The following is a 15,359-nucleotide window of genomic DNA, read 5'->3' as shown; positions in this document are numbered from 1 at the left end:
TATGTTATATTATTATTGTGATGTTATAATTCCATTGTGATATCATAATGTCAATGCGATTTCATAATAGCATGTTGAGATAATTACTCTATTGTGATGTCATTATTGCATTGTGATGTCATTATAGCATTGTTAGTCATAATACCATTGTGATATCAAAATTCCATTCTGCTATCCTACCAGTTGATTTTATTAATAAACTCTTGAAAGAAATATGTGACACTGTTCCTGAATTAAGAGTCTTGGACAGGAACTGTCATCTCTGGGTTGTGTGCTATTAGTTGTCCAGACTGAGGCATGTAGAGCTGCTCACCATTTCTCTCATGCAAACTGTGTCTAACACAGTGGTCAGTGAGGAACCTTCCTGGTCCTTTGGTTTACAGTTATACTGGGCCTTCAGGACAGAAAAATGGGACCTTGCTATATGCTTAGGACACAGAACAGCTGTGTTTCCTTCAGTGTTTCTCCAGACAAACCCTCTAAATGTAGTGTTAGTGCCAGGATTTCTTGTGTAGTGGAATTTTTTCTCCATTTTCACAGTCATCGTATAAGTCGTTATCAAAATATTTTACTGAATATGTGGTAAATTTTATATAATACATATTATACTCCCTTTTCATTGCTCCCAGGTTCAAATTCCAACCCATGTGTCACACTATTTTTTTTCTTTAAAATATGTCAGTTGAAGTATGTGTTGTTCATATACTCATTGGAACATGATCAGAGTCTCAGTGCCAAGTACTTTAAAGAAAAATAAGTTCATCATTGCTGCATCTTGGTACCACCTCTAAGAAGAAGCCATCAGTCCTGAAGAGCTCTAGACTTCATCAGCTTGATCACATATTTTCTTATGTATTTACTTACGATTTTTTCAGTTTGTATCCCCTCTGCTGTCCACTCTGCCTCTTCTCCCAGTCCATCCACCCTCCTTACCCAACCATTAGGCTCTTTCTCTATTTCCCAGAGAGGGTAAGTCCTCCTCCCCCTGACCCTAGCTAATCAGTTGTCATCAAGGCTGGCTTCATCAATCATCTTCCTCTGCGGCCTAATTCTCAGGACACTGTTCTCCTTGTGTCCACAATTCACACTACTTGTGGCATTCTTTCTGCTTCTTCTTGTGTGGGCTTCCCAGGGCTCTGAGGAGAGGGCGGATTTCATAAGGAAAACCCATTTAGAGCTTGGTGGTTTTTTTTTCATGGTAAAATCTTTATTTAGGGCCAGGCCAAACTTATAGTCCCCTTTGGTAAGAGAACGAAGTGGCCCAGACCAGAAACAGAAAGGCCTTTTTAAATGAGCAAGTAATTTAAAAATGGAATTTTACAGTTATTTTTATCATGGGAAAGGTACATTTATGAAATTTTGATTAGAGCTTGATGTTTTTTTTACAGTCTCTCTCTGCATAATATCGGAATGTGGGTCTCTGTATGCATGCCTATTTGATGGAGAAGGAAGCATCTCTGTGGAAACAAAGACATTGCACTAATCTATCAGTTGATGTCAGAGAGCAACATATTTTAATAACAACAGCTTGGGTTGTTTGAAAATTTCTATAGAATGCCCAGGCCCAAAAACTCAATAAACTGCCACCATATACCCCTAGTGGAAGAGTGGTTTGGTCACAATATATACCCTAGTCGACCTTTAACTTCCATTGTTAGGAATCCTCCTAATATATGAAAACATACCATATTTGTCTTTCTACATTTTAGTTACTTAAAACAGGATAATTTTTCCTGGTTCCTTCCATTTGCCTGAAAATATCATGATGTTGTTTTCTTAGTTAAATTATTCTCTGTTATTTAAATATTCCACATTTTCCTCAAAGGAGATTGTCAGTTCTGTTATTTAGTCCTTAGAAATTTCTGGGATTTTAATCATTGTATTGAATGACAATCTATCAGAATAACTATGTTCTTTTAGCCAAAGTCCCTCCGTTTTCTTCCATTTCTGGTGATCTGAATTGCAATGTTATCTTTAAGCTCATCTATTTACATGTGCATTCCCCAGAGAGGAAATGCCTGGGAAGGGTTAGGTGTTATGGACTTGTTAAATAATATAATTTCTATATATTATATTATGCTTTGAGGTTGATATGACAATGAAATTGAACATACAGAATGGGTTCACTTTATATCTTTGTTTCTGTAGGTCTCGGTCTCTCTTTGAATCTGTCTCTCTAGCTTTCTCTCTCAGGCTCACCCTGTCTCCCTCTTTTTGCCTGCCACCTGTTTTTCAGTATGAAAAAGCTCTCAGTTCTGCTGAAGAAAAACAGGAAGATGACTGCTTGCTCAGTCTTCAATATTACTCAGCAATAAAAATCGAGGAAATCATGAAATTTGCAGGTAAATCATGGGAACTAGTAAGGAGCTCCCTGAGTGATCTATCCCAGAAGCGGAAAGACACACACTGTATGTACCCACTCATATAGACATGTAATATAGGATATACCTACTGAAATATGTATACCTAAAGAAACTAATGAAGAGGGAGGACTCTTGTTAAAGTGCCCAATCCCACTTCAATAGGAAAAGAGGATGGACATCAGAGGAAGGAGAAAACAGGGAACAAGTTAGGAGCCTGACACAGAGGGCCTCTAAAAGGCTCTGCACTGCAAGGCTATCAAAGCAGATGCTTAGACTATGGCCAAATGTTGGGCAGAGTGCATGGAATCTAATGAAAAAAAAAAGTGGTAAATAGTAAGATCTGCAGAGGTCCACAAATAGAGAAACAGAACAAAAAATTCTGAGTACAGGGTTTTTTCCTGAGACTCATACTCCAATGAAGTACCACACATGGAGATAACCTCGTACCCCTGCACTGATATAGCCCATGGCAGTTCAGTGTCCAAGTCGGTTCCATGGTTATGAGAACAGGGACTGCATCTGACATGAACTGACAGGCCAACACTTTGATCACTGCAGCCTGATGGAGGAGCAGACTTACCAGGCCACAGAGGAATATAGTGCAGTAACTCCTGATGATATCTTATACACTAAGATTAGAAGTAAGGAGAGGAAGCCCTCCCATATCAGTGGACTTGAGTCATGTAGTGTATGGAGAAGGGAGAGGTAAAGTGGAATGGGGAGGAGTTTATGGGGAGACACGAAGTGAATAACTTATAATTAATAAAATTAAAATAAATATCAAAAAAATACAGTTCCTTTTGGATTTATATTGTAGGAGGTTGTGCTTGTAGGTTGATATACCAATAATATGACAAGACAGAAAGGAGTCTCTGTCTCTTGATCTCTGTCAATTTATATCTCTGTTTCTGTCAGTCTCAGTCTCAAATTTCTCAATCTGTCTCTCTAGTTTTTTTTATCTCTTGCTCTCCCTGTCTCCCTCTCTCTTTCTACCCCTTGTGTTCAAGTATGAAAAGCTCTCAGATCAGCTGAAAGACTGCATCAAGATGACTGCTTGATGACATGACATCTGGGATGGTCTCTGTAAAAATGTAAGTAAGATCAAATTGTCTTAGGGAGCATTTTCCCAGTAAGTAATTCATTGACTGAGGACATATCTGTGCATTTAACAAATAATAATGGAATCTGTGATAATGTAAAAGTCACATGTCAAGGAAATATTAATTTATTAATGACCACTTAAAAGAAATATATGACACTTTTACTAAACTAAGAATCTTGGACACAAGAACTGTCATCTCTGGGTTAGGGCTTTCAGCTGACCAGATTGAGGCATGTGGGGCTGCTCAGTCTTTTTCTCAAACAGGATGTCCACTGGCTCTTTTAATAACTTGCACCTGAAATTCACTCTTACTGGTTTTCACTTGTTGCATGCCAACATTCTCCCTCTCAGCCAATCAGCACCTGAGGAAATTTTGAGGTTTCCATGGCGATGAATAAACAAACTTTCTTCAATGTCCAGTATCTCTTATCCTGTGCACATGTGACTTTTTCTTGTGAAACCTTTATCCAGATCCCACACCTTTACTCCTATGCACCACTGTGACAAAGTTTGGTATGAAATGAATCTTTAATGTTTATTGAATTGCACAGCTTCCTAAGTACTTAATGTACCTTCACTTTCTTACTAATATAATAGGTCAGCATGATCTAAGTTTTCCTGGGGTATTTAGACATTAAGAGCAGGGAAAAGAGAAGGAATCAGACAATTCTTAGGACTGGTTTGGCTGAAACAGAGAAAGATCTGTGCATGTAAAAGGAGAAGACAAGATATTATTTGACAGCTGCTGCTGTACACACATCCGTTGCCAACCCTCTATGAGTAAGGTTACATTGGCTGACCTGGCTACATTTGCAGCTGTGTCCTATTCTTGGTTCTATTATCCTATTCTTGTGTCCTATTCTTGGTTCAGTGAGGAACCCTTCTCATCCTAGTGTTTACAGTTAAAACTAGGCAGTCAGTACAGTGAAATAGGTCCATGTTATAGGCCTAGGACACAAGAGTGTCTGTGTTTGCTGCTGTGATACTCCAGACAAACCCTGTAAATGTTATGTTAGAGCTCAAACCACTTGTTCAGATGTGTCACCTGAGCTCATGGGGTCTGAAGTAGCTGGGTAACCACTAGTTCATGGCTAGGTTGATCTGCTACATAATGAGTTTCTGGAAAGCATGCCTTACTTGGTTAAACTCTGCCCTCCTTTAGCAGATTCTTTTTTCCTTGTAAAAAGTCATTGTAAGTTTGTCAACATTTTATTTTTACTGATTATTTTAGAATTTCATATAATACACAATACACTCCTTTTCCATTGCTCCAAGGTTTAAATTCCTACATATGTATCAAACTAATTTTTTCTTCAAAATTCATCAATTGAAATATGTGTTGTTCATATAATCATTGGAACAAGATCAGAGTCTCAGTGCCAAGTCCCTTAAAGCAAACTGAGTTCATCCTTGCTGAAACCTGGTACCATTCGAAAGAAGAAGCCATCAGTCCTCAAGAGCTCTATATACTTCATTACCTTGATCACCCTTTTTTGTCTTATATATTTATTTTTAAGAAGTGTTCACTTTGTATCCCCTCTCTGCCCCTACTTTTTCTCCTACCAGTCCCACTCAGCCTCGTTCTTCTACCCATATGCTCTTTCTCTATTTCCCTGAGAGGAGAGATCTTCCTCGCCCTTCTAGTCTATCCTACCTTACAGGTCTCATCAAGGCTGGCTGCATCCTCCCCCTCTATGGCCTGTTTCTCAGGACATAGTTCTCTTTGTTCTCTCAATTTCTTGTAGTTATGAACCTCTTCCTACCTCCTCTCCTGCAGGCTTCACAGACCTCTGAGAGGAGGGAAAATTTTAGAGTTAAATACTATTTAGAGATGGGTGTTTTAAGGTCTCTCTCTCTCTCTGCATAATATCAGAATGTGGGTCTCCATATGTAATCGTATTGATGAAGAAGAAAGCCTCTCTGTGGTTGCAAGAACATGGCACTGATCTACCAGATGAGGACAGAATCAAAGGTTGGAATGTGCCTCCTGAGGTAATTAATATATGCCAGGCTGTATTGGACAAATCTATCCTAGTTTTCTTGGAAGATTCTATGTCATGGATCTTATTTCTCATCGTTAACATGTCCAATGAGAAATTTTTACTAGGCCAAATACCAGCAAGGAGATTCTGAACCTGAGCCAATTAAATTTTGTTTCATCATACCAAGAATCAGATACTCTAACAGGAATAACAAAAAGCAGGTTGCTTAATATCTAATACTGAAAAGGCATTATTATCAACACTAATACAATTAGTAAGATTGTAATATAAACATTCAGTTGAATAGGTATCATAGTTGTTAAAATATTTTAATACAGTATTTCCAAATAGCAGTAAATAAGGAGGATTAACCCATGCAAAACTAAAGTATAGTTGATGAATATAGCAAAGCTACTTGAATTCCCAGAGAGAATGCCTATATATCCCAATGAAGCACTCAATTTCCATACATAGCTTTGCCAATTTTTATTTGAAGTCCTCCAAAGTCCAGAACTAACTGCTTTTTCTAAAACAAAGAGATTTTGACTGCCTTTACCTGAAGCCAAGTTCTTAATACCCTTAACAATAGACCAGTCTATTCCATGACTGTAAATGCAGGGTCATTGTCCCGGGAGTAAATGTTGGAAGTTTCTACTATGCATCTTTTCCAAGGAACCATCAGTTGAGGATAAGTGCATTGATCCCCTTTTTCTCAGGGTGGGTAGCTCATTAGAGATGTAAGACTGTCATTCTTAACTCCCTAGGAAGAGAAAATAATATCCCTCCAATGTTCCACTTTACCTGGTTGCAAAGGGAGGCATGAGCTACCACCCCAACTTTAGAGAAGTATGCATTCTGACCTATGACCTGGAGAGAGTAGACTGGTAAGCAGTCCTGATGAATATTCCCTCTGCTACAGCAAAGAAGATGACCTCTTCCTATTCCTGACAAGTTAAGAGTCAGTTTTACTTGTGTTCTTTCAAAAGCAGGAATATTCATCAGCCAAATGTTGTTGACATAAACAAGGACATCTGCATCATCTCAGGAATATGGATGTATTAGATGTGGGTTAGTAATGTACGTGCAATAAACAGTCATCTTGACAAGAGGGATCTACTTTGACATCATTATCATTGTCAAGAGAAAGCTCCTCATCCACTTATTGCACCAGACATTCCAGTAACTATCAAGCTGCATCAGTGTCCTGCAAAAAACACAGACCAATCATCATCCCCATATGAGTACATGTTTTGGTCCATGCCATTGATTCCTTAAAGGATCCCTCCATTTTACTTTAGCAAAAGTTTTCTTGGTTTCTGTATGCCAAAATCTATGTGCTGCAGATTTACCATGCTTATCCAAATTTTAAAAATTCTGAATGAAAAGAACATGATCAAGATGATTCTTATTTTTCTGAGGAGTAGCTCTCACTTTTTTTTGCAAATAAATCTTAATTGTATATTAGACATGCTTCACCATGCCTTGTCTTTGTTCTTGAAGATTTTAAGGTACTTTAGTTATATGAGAAAGTTGAAACTGTTAAAAAAAAACTTTCATAAGATTTTCTAGTATGTCCTGTTTGATTATCAGTTTTAAATTGGTTAGGAACTCCTAGAACATTAAAAGCATGTAGACAAGGAACAATAAAAAGTACTACAAGCTTTGACTATAATAGGGGTCTGTTCCTTAGTCAATCCATATTTCAGTCTCAAGGTTTGACTTTTAAGATAATGCATATCATGAGCATCCTGTGGTCTTTTTAAGTGTGAACCTTAAACTTTGGTGACTTTATCTGCTAATGCATTCCCTTTTGACAGGGGTCCTGGCAAATTAGAATGAGCCCCCAAATGTTATATAAAAAAGGGAAAGTGAAAGTTTTTTTTTGTATCAAAGTTTGAATTTGTAAAACTTTAAGTTCCAGCAGCAGATGTCTCAATTGACCTGAAGTCTCTAACCTAGGCAAAGACTGAGATATATATGCACTATCTGTAAAAATGTTCAAAGACTGCTTATTAAAATTTGAAACACAGCCAATACTGCATATAACTCTGCTATTTGTGAAGATGTGTTAGACACTGAGAAAAATATTGTTTTTCTTTTATAAGCATGGAAATCAACACCAGATAATAAACCATGAGTAAATACTGCTAAAGTATCAACAATTAGGCTAACTTTTGTTTTAAATGGAAAAATTAGAGCTTGCACCTATAAAAACTGAATTATTTGTTTTTCTGTGCCTCAAAAGTTTGGACTCTATCATAAGAAGCTTACATATGTTGAAATGCCATATTTATCAGATCTCTGACAAACCTGAGGGCCAGCAATTTTGAGTTACTCTTTCTATACATTTATCATCACCTCTAAAGTTCATCCTATAAAACAGGATGTTTTCATGTTATACACCTAGGACAAAAGAGCAGCTGTGTTTCTTGCTGTGGTACTCCAGACCATCCCTCTAAGTGTAGTGTTAGTGCCAATACTGCTTGCTCAGAGGTGCCACCTTATCTCATAGGATCTGAGGTAGTTGGGTAACCACTAGTTCATGGCTAGGATTCTCTGCTACATAATGAGTTCTTTTTCAGCATGTGTTGTCATTTGAGTTCTTGATTTTAGCCATTTTGATGAGTGAAGGTGAAATCTCAAGGTCCTTTTAATTTGCATTTCCCTGATGGCTAATGACATTCCACATTTCTTTAAGTGTCTCTTTGCTATTCAATATTTCATGGCAGAGATCAAAACCTCAAGTGACAACATGTTCTGGTGAAGTTATAGACAAAGGGGAACCCTTCTCATCTGCTGGTGGTAATATAAACTGGGACAACCACTGTGGAAATCAATCTGACACCTTCTCAGACTACTAGTAAGAGTGCTTCTTCAAGATCCAGCTATACTACTCCTAGACATGTATCCAAAAGAGATTCTAGTACACCATAAAGATATTTGCTCAACCATGTTGTAGCAGCTTTATTTGTAATAGCCTAAAAATAACCTAGATGCCCCACAACTGAAAAATGGATACGGAAATTGTGGTAAATCTACACAATGAAACATTACTCAACAATAATAATTATTAAAAAAAAAAAGGAAATCATGGAATTTGCAGGTAAATGGTGGGAACTGGAAAGGGTCATCCTGAGTGAGCTATCGCAAAAGGAGAAAGACAGACCCAGTATATACTCATTCATATAGACATTTAATATAGGATAAACATACTGAAAGCTGTATACCTAAAGAAAGTAATCAAGATGAAGGACTCTGGCTAAAATGCTCAATCCCAAAAGGCATAGAGAATGGTCATCAGAAGAAGGAGAAAACAGGAACAAGTTAGGAGCCTGCACAGAGGGCCTCTGAAAGACTGCCCTGCAGATTATCAAAGCAGATGCTGAGACTTATGGCCAACTGTTGGGCAGAATGCATGGAATCTAATGAAAGAATTGGGAAATAGAAAGATCTGGAGAGAACAGGAGCTCCACAAGGGCAGCAACAGAACAAAAAAAAAAAAAAATGAGTACAAGTTTCTTTCCTGAGACTCTTACTAGAACCAAGTATCATGCATTGAGATAACTTAGAACCCCTGCACAGATGTACCCCTTGGCAGTTCAGTGTCCAAGGGGGTTCCGTAGTAATGGGAACAAGGATTAGCCCTGACATGAACTGATTGACCTGCTCTTAGAACCTCTCACCCTGATATGGGTGCAGCCTTACCAGGCCACAGAGAAACACAATGCAACCACTCATGATGTGATCTGACAAACTAGGATCAGAAGCAAGGAGAGGAAGTCCAAATCAGTGGATTTGGATATGGGCATGCATGGAAAATGGGGAGGGATGGTGGTATTGGGAGTGGACAGGTGTTATGGAGGAATAAAAAATGAATAAAGTGTAATTCATAAAAATTAAAATAAAATATTAAAAAATATATGATTACATTTTGATTTATATTATAAGAGTTTGTCCCTTGAGGTAAATAAGCCCATTAAAGTGACCACAGAGAATGGTGTCTCTGTCTCTAGGTCTCTGTCACTTTATATCTTTATTTCTGTCGGTATTGGTCTCTCTATATCTGAAACTCTCTCTAGCTCTCTCTCTCTCTCTCTGACTCTTTCAGTCTCCCTCTCTCTGCTTGCCATTTGTGGTTCAGTGTGAAAAGCTCTCAGTTTTGGTGGACTACATTAAGATGACTGCTTGCTGACATTGTATCCTGGATGGTCTCTGTAAAAATATTAACAATGTCCCAATGAAATGCTTTTTGTTCAAAGATTTGCCTTGGATAGGGAGCATTTTCACAAAAAAATAATTCACTGACTGTGGAATATCTATGCTCTAACAAATAATAATGGAATCTGTGATAATGTGAAAGTCACAAGTCAATGACACATGACTTTATTAATGACAACTAGAGAGAAATATATGGTGCTTGCTTTGGTATCACATATACTAAAATTGGAATGATACAAAGAGTATTAGCATGGCCCCCTCATTAGGATGACACACACATTAGGGACAAATTCATCTTTTTTATTTTTATTTTTTGAGAAATTAAAGAAAACACAAATACAGGAAATTGTGGAGAGAAAGAACTTAGGGAAGAAAAAAAGAACTACAGAGTGAAGCATAGACAATAGAACTCAAGAGATGAAAGAAAGAATCTCAGATGTTGAAGATACAATGGAATAAATCAATGTATATCTCAAAGAAAATGTTAAGTCTAAAAATTTCCTGACACAGACCATCCAAGAAATTCAAGACAACATAAAAAGGCAGAACCTAAGAATAATAGGAATAGAGGAAAAAGAAGATTCCCTCCTCCAAGACCCGGAGAGTTTTTTCAACAAAATAATTGAAGAAAATTACACAGAAGTTAAGGAGAGGCCAATAAGAATACAGGAGACCTACAGAACGCCCAATAAATTAGTCCAGAAAAGAAAATCTTCCTGCCACATAATAATAAAAAAAATGTAAGTATATAGAACAAAAAAAAAATACTAAAAGCTGCAAGGGAAAAAGCCCAATTAACAGATAATGTCAAACCCATCAGAATCACACCTGACTTCTCAACAGAGACTTTGAAAGCCAGAAAGGCTTCCATACGAGAACACAGATGTCATCCCAGGCTACTATTCCCAGCAAAATTCTCAGTCCTGAATCCTCATAGAGGCTTTCCAACTAAATATTAAATCATTAATTAAACATGAAAATATTAATGAAACATAAAAGTTTCATTTCCTACCTGAAATTGTCACTGATAAACTAGAGTAAAGATGTAGCATCTGGATAGAGAGATGAGAAAAATTCTTGTTGTGTTTCACAAGAAAAAGTCACGTGCACAGGATCAAAAATATTGGAAAATGAGGAAAGTTTGTTAAGTCATCTCCATGGAAATCTTAAGATTCTCTCAGGTGCTAATTGGTTGAAAGGCAGAATGATGTCATGAAATAGGTGAAGACTGTAAGAGTTTCAGAAGCCAGTTATTCAAGGCCCAAGAAGACAGCATGCTTGAAAGAAAGGCTGAGCAACTCTACATCCCTCAATCTGGTCAGCTCAAAACACAAACCCATAGATGACAGTTTCTGTGTCCAAGACACTTAGCTCAGGACGAGTGACACATATTACTTTTTTATTTTAAATTTTATTAAATACACTTTATTCACTTTGTCTCCTCCCCTAAATACCTCCCAATTCCATCTTCCCTCTCCCATCTCCATGCATGTCCCTCAAGTCCACAGATAAAGGTCTTCCTCTAATTCCTTCTATCAGATGTCAACTGGCGTGGCTGCATTGTTATCTTTTGTGGCCTTGTATGATTGCTCCCCTCTCAGGAGTAGCTGACCAAAGATCTCCCTAATCACATTATGTCAGAGGCAGTCCCTGTTTCCATTACTATGGAACCCACTTGGCCACTGAACTGCCATGTGCTACATCTACGAAGGGGTTCTAGTTTATCTCCATGTATTGTACTTGATTGGAGTATGGATCTCAAAGTTTTTGGTTCTGTTTGTCTTCTTGTGGAGATTCTGTCTTCTCCATATCATCCTTTTCCCCACTTCTTTCATTAGATTCCATGCACTCTGCCTAACAGTTGGCAACAAGTCTCAGCATCTGTTTTGATAGTCTGCAGGGCAGAGACATTCAGAGGCCCTCTATAGAAGGCTCCTAACTTGTTCCCTGTTTTCTCATTCTTCTGATGTACATCCTCTTTGTCTTTCAGGATGGCGATTGAGCCTTTTAGCCAGAGTCATCCATCTTGATTAGATTCTTTAGTTCTAGATATTTTAGTAGGTTTATTATATTTATTTATTATATATTATATTATAGTATTATATTTAATATTACATATATATAAGAGTGAGTGTATACTGTGTGTGTCTTTCTGCTTCTGGGATAGCTCACTCAGGATGATAATTTCCAGTTTCCACAATTTCCCTGTAAATATCATGATATCCCATTTTTTATTGTTGAGTAATATTTTATTGTGTAGATGCATTACAACTTCTGTATCCATTCTTTATTTGAGGGGCATCTGGGTTGTTTCCAGTTTCTGACTTTTACAAATGAAGCTGCTACCATCATGTTGAGCAATTATCTTTTGTTGTAATCAGAGATTAATATTTATTATTGATTTATCTTCTGGTAATGCTGCTGTTATTCCTAAACATCTGTATACCCAAATCACCACACAGAAAATGCATTTATTTAGTTATTCTAGAACACAATGCTGGGCAGTAGTTACTCCATCAAAAACCTTCATGCCCTCATAGTTTCCTAACATTTACATTTCCCACATTATACTTGGTTTTTGTGAAATCATATGTCTGGTTCATGCTCCATGTTCTCCAATATCTCTCCTCCAGCTCTGTCTCCCAGCTATACTCTGGCCACTTCTTCTACCACTCATTTCCTGTCCTCTAGCCCCTTCCCTCTTTCCTGTCCTTTGGCTACTCCCAACTCAACATTGTGTCTAGTTGCTTTATTTGGAAGTTTACACCAAATTGAGATAGGATGCTTAGAATGGGTATCACAATGCAATACCCATATTGAAACCAGAGAGTGGGGAGGGGGAAGAGAAATCAGCATTTATATCAGCACAGGTAAGGTATATACATTTCAAAAGAGCATTATACCAACATTTCCACCTTTAAATCCAATAAAAGGATTCTTTGCTTTCAATACAATAATAATTATGAAATTATGAAAATTGTTAGGTAAAATTTACATGTGCAATGTCCTGTCCATGTATATTTAGCAACTTAGGAAAAAGTATTTGATTATCCTATATATCTTTATAAATTGAAATTTCTATACCCAAATCAACTTTTATACTCATTAATATTACCTATATAAAAAGATTTCTTAACTTCTAAACAAGTCAACCTTAATTGTGGCACTGTACCTATTTGGTCTTCAATCCCATCAGAGACTTGAGAAGGAATATAATTAGTTATTAGTGTAAATAGAAAGTTCATGTTAGCAGCTTCCAAAAGATAAAAAATTGAAAGATAGAGTTTGCTGCCTGTACAGTCACCCATAATTCTCTGTAACATTGGAGCATCATCTTCAGCCTTTTGGCTCAGAATATTTGACAGATACATATGTGAAGCAGCGACTATTTAGACTTGCTTGCCCTTTCTTGGCAGAGTTCGGCAGTTGACTTATCCTACATTTAAGTTTGCCCATTTTTGTCAGAAGTTGTCTGTTGGGAAGCAAGGGTATTTTCTTTAGCTGAGTGGCTTGTTTGCCACATTTGAAGCCATCTTCATCTGGAGGTTCTTTGATGCTCATTATCTTGTTTCAGGTAGGTGGGGTGCTGCCAGGAAATGACTTGTCTCATTGTCAAAGAACCTTTAAAATAATAACATTTTAAATGCCTTAATCTGTAGGTTTCTGAAGTTTTTGAAGACTACCTAATTTTATGTAATCCATCTGGCTACAAATCATATCTATCTGTTAAATGTAGGTTGTATACTCCTGTGATAAATTAGACTATTGTCTGACATCACTATGAGTTCAATAACTAGCAAATAAATTACATTGCCTAATACCTTAACCTGTTTTTAATAGCTGTTTAAAATTATTGGAATTAACCTTTATTTTCTATCAATTTAGTAAAGCTTATACCAATGTATTAAAAATAGACTTATTTTTACATCAATATGCAAAATCCTATACCAGAGTTAAAATTAACCTTATCTGGGAATACCAAATAAAACCCTAAGTTGAGTAGATTCAATAATCTACCTTTTTTTTCTATTCTTATAAGATACCCCTCTATATTCCTTGCTTTCTTTGAATAAGACCATTAATAATAAACATCTGCCAATGACAATAAAATTTCATAGCCATAGCAAACAACCAAAAACATACCCAACCCCCTTTAAGGAATATTGGACACCATTCTCTTGGATTTCTTCTTGCTGACATTTTGGACATGTAGAAATCCTGTATGGGGCCCAAATAAAAATGGTTAAGCAAACAATAACGTTTCTGGTCCAGTCTTTGAGTGTTGAGAAATATCAGGCTTAATAAAAGTCCTCTTTGGAACAGTGTAAAATCCTGAACTAATAAAGATTAGTAGCTTTCTTCAAAGTTCTTTGGGAGCAGGCTTTGAAGAGAAAACAGCAATTCAAAAAGTTTAAGTTGGAACAAGCAGAATGCTAGAACATGCAAGATGATGGAACAAACGTGTCAATGTCTCAGCATGCTGAAGAATGATTCTGTCAGGTTTGATCCAGCATCTCTGTTGTCTAGTTCTTTTGTTCTGCAAGCATATAACTTCACACAAGCATTATACAGTTCTAAAACTATGAATGTAAGAGATGTGCATGATGAAACTAAACTGTAAGCCAATTTTATCTATGCAATTTAAAGATTAGCATAATCCATTTTGAGGATATTATAGCCAAGAATTTCTTGGCCAGTATTGATGGAGTTCTGGCTGGAGACTTTCTTTTTTTTATGTCTCAATCAGTTTTAGAGGTATTTCCTGGTAAAGGGATTATCAACTTATGTTACCTGTCCTGTTTGAGCTTAATTTCTCTCTTCTTTTGAGTGGCTAAGTTCTTCTGGTGGTCCTTTCTGTCATTTTTGATTTTATTAGTTTTGAAGGATCCCATAATTACTCTTCTCCTGAATGAACATAAGCAAAACCTCTTCCCCAGCATAACACATTCTCCACTCTCCCTTGTGACGTTAGGGTACCTTTAAAATATATAGGCTGAAAAAACTCAGCAGTTATTTTTATAACCCAGTTTCTCTCCATAGCTGTTGTTTGCTGTTCATTAACATTTAAGAAATTTAAGGTCAATAAAGCATTATATAATCTATCTCTGCAGGCTTTTAATAACCATCTCTGTTTGTTAAGCATGTCCCTTAAAGTACGGTTGGAACTTTCAGTGACTGCTTGACCCGTAGGATTGTTAGGTATTCCTGTTACATGTTTTATCTTATAATATGTAAAAAATCCTTCCATTTTTTTAGAGACATATGCTGTAGCATTATCAGTCTTAATTTGTTCACGTATGCCCATAATCGCCATCACTTCTAATAAATGCATAATAACTGAATCAGCCTTTTCAGAGATTAAGGCTGTTGCTCATTGAATCACTGAATATGAAACCCTAAATATGTGCACCATACTATATTCAACTTACCAAACTGTAAAATAAAGCACGTCCATTTGCCAAATTTCATTTCTTTGGTTACTTTTAGGGTTACTTCCTGCAGGTAGTAAAGTTTGGCTATGTGAAAAACAAGTGGGGCATTTTCTCACAATTTCTTTGGCTTGTTGCAAAGTGATAGAAAACTCTCTTTTTAAACCTTTGCTGTCAACATGGTGGATTTTATGAAATTCTGAGGCCTCTAACATTCTTCCTCTCAATAGTTGATCAATTTTCTCATTGCCTTCTGCTAGAGGAC

The 15,359-nt window shown here is 36.8% G+C and overlaps 1 non-coding gene across 1 annotated transcript; it reads left to right on the top strand.

Moving 5' to 3' along the window:
* The first annotated feature begins 9,860 nt into the window (after positions 1–9,860).
* Positions 9,861–9,967, top strand: LOC132651858 (U6 spliceosomal RNA). The gene has a single exon (XR_009589415.1). It is a non-coding gene; the product is annotated as a U6 spliceosomal RNA (small nuclear RNA).
* Positions 9,968–15,359: the final 5,392 nt, after the last annotated feature.

Source organism: Meriones unguiculatus (genome assembly GCF_030254825.1).
Source record: "Meriones unguiculatus strain TT.TT164.6M chromosome Y unlocalized genomic scaffold, Bangor_MerUng_6.1 ChrY_unordered_Scaffold_25, whole genome shotgun sequence".
Lineage (NCBI taxonomy): Eukaryota > Metazoa > Chordata > Mammalia > Rodentia > Muridae > Meriones > Meriones unguiculatus.
The sequence above is the reverse complement of the archived record's forward strand: the minus strand, read 5'-3'. Positions and strand labels throughout refer to the sequence as shown.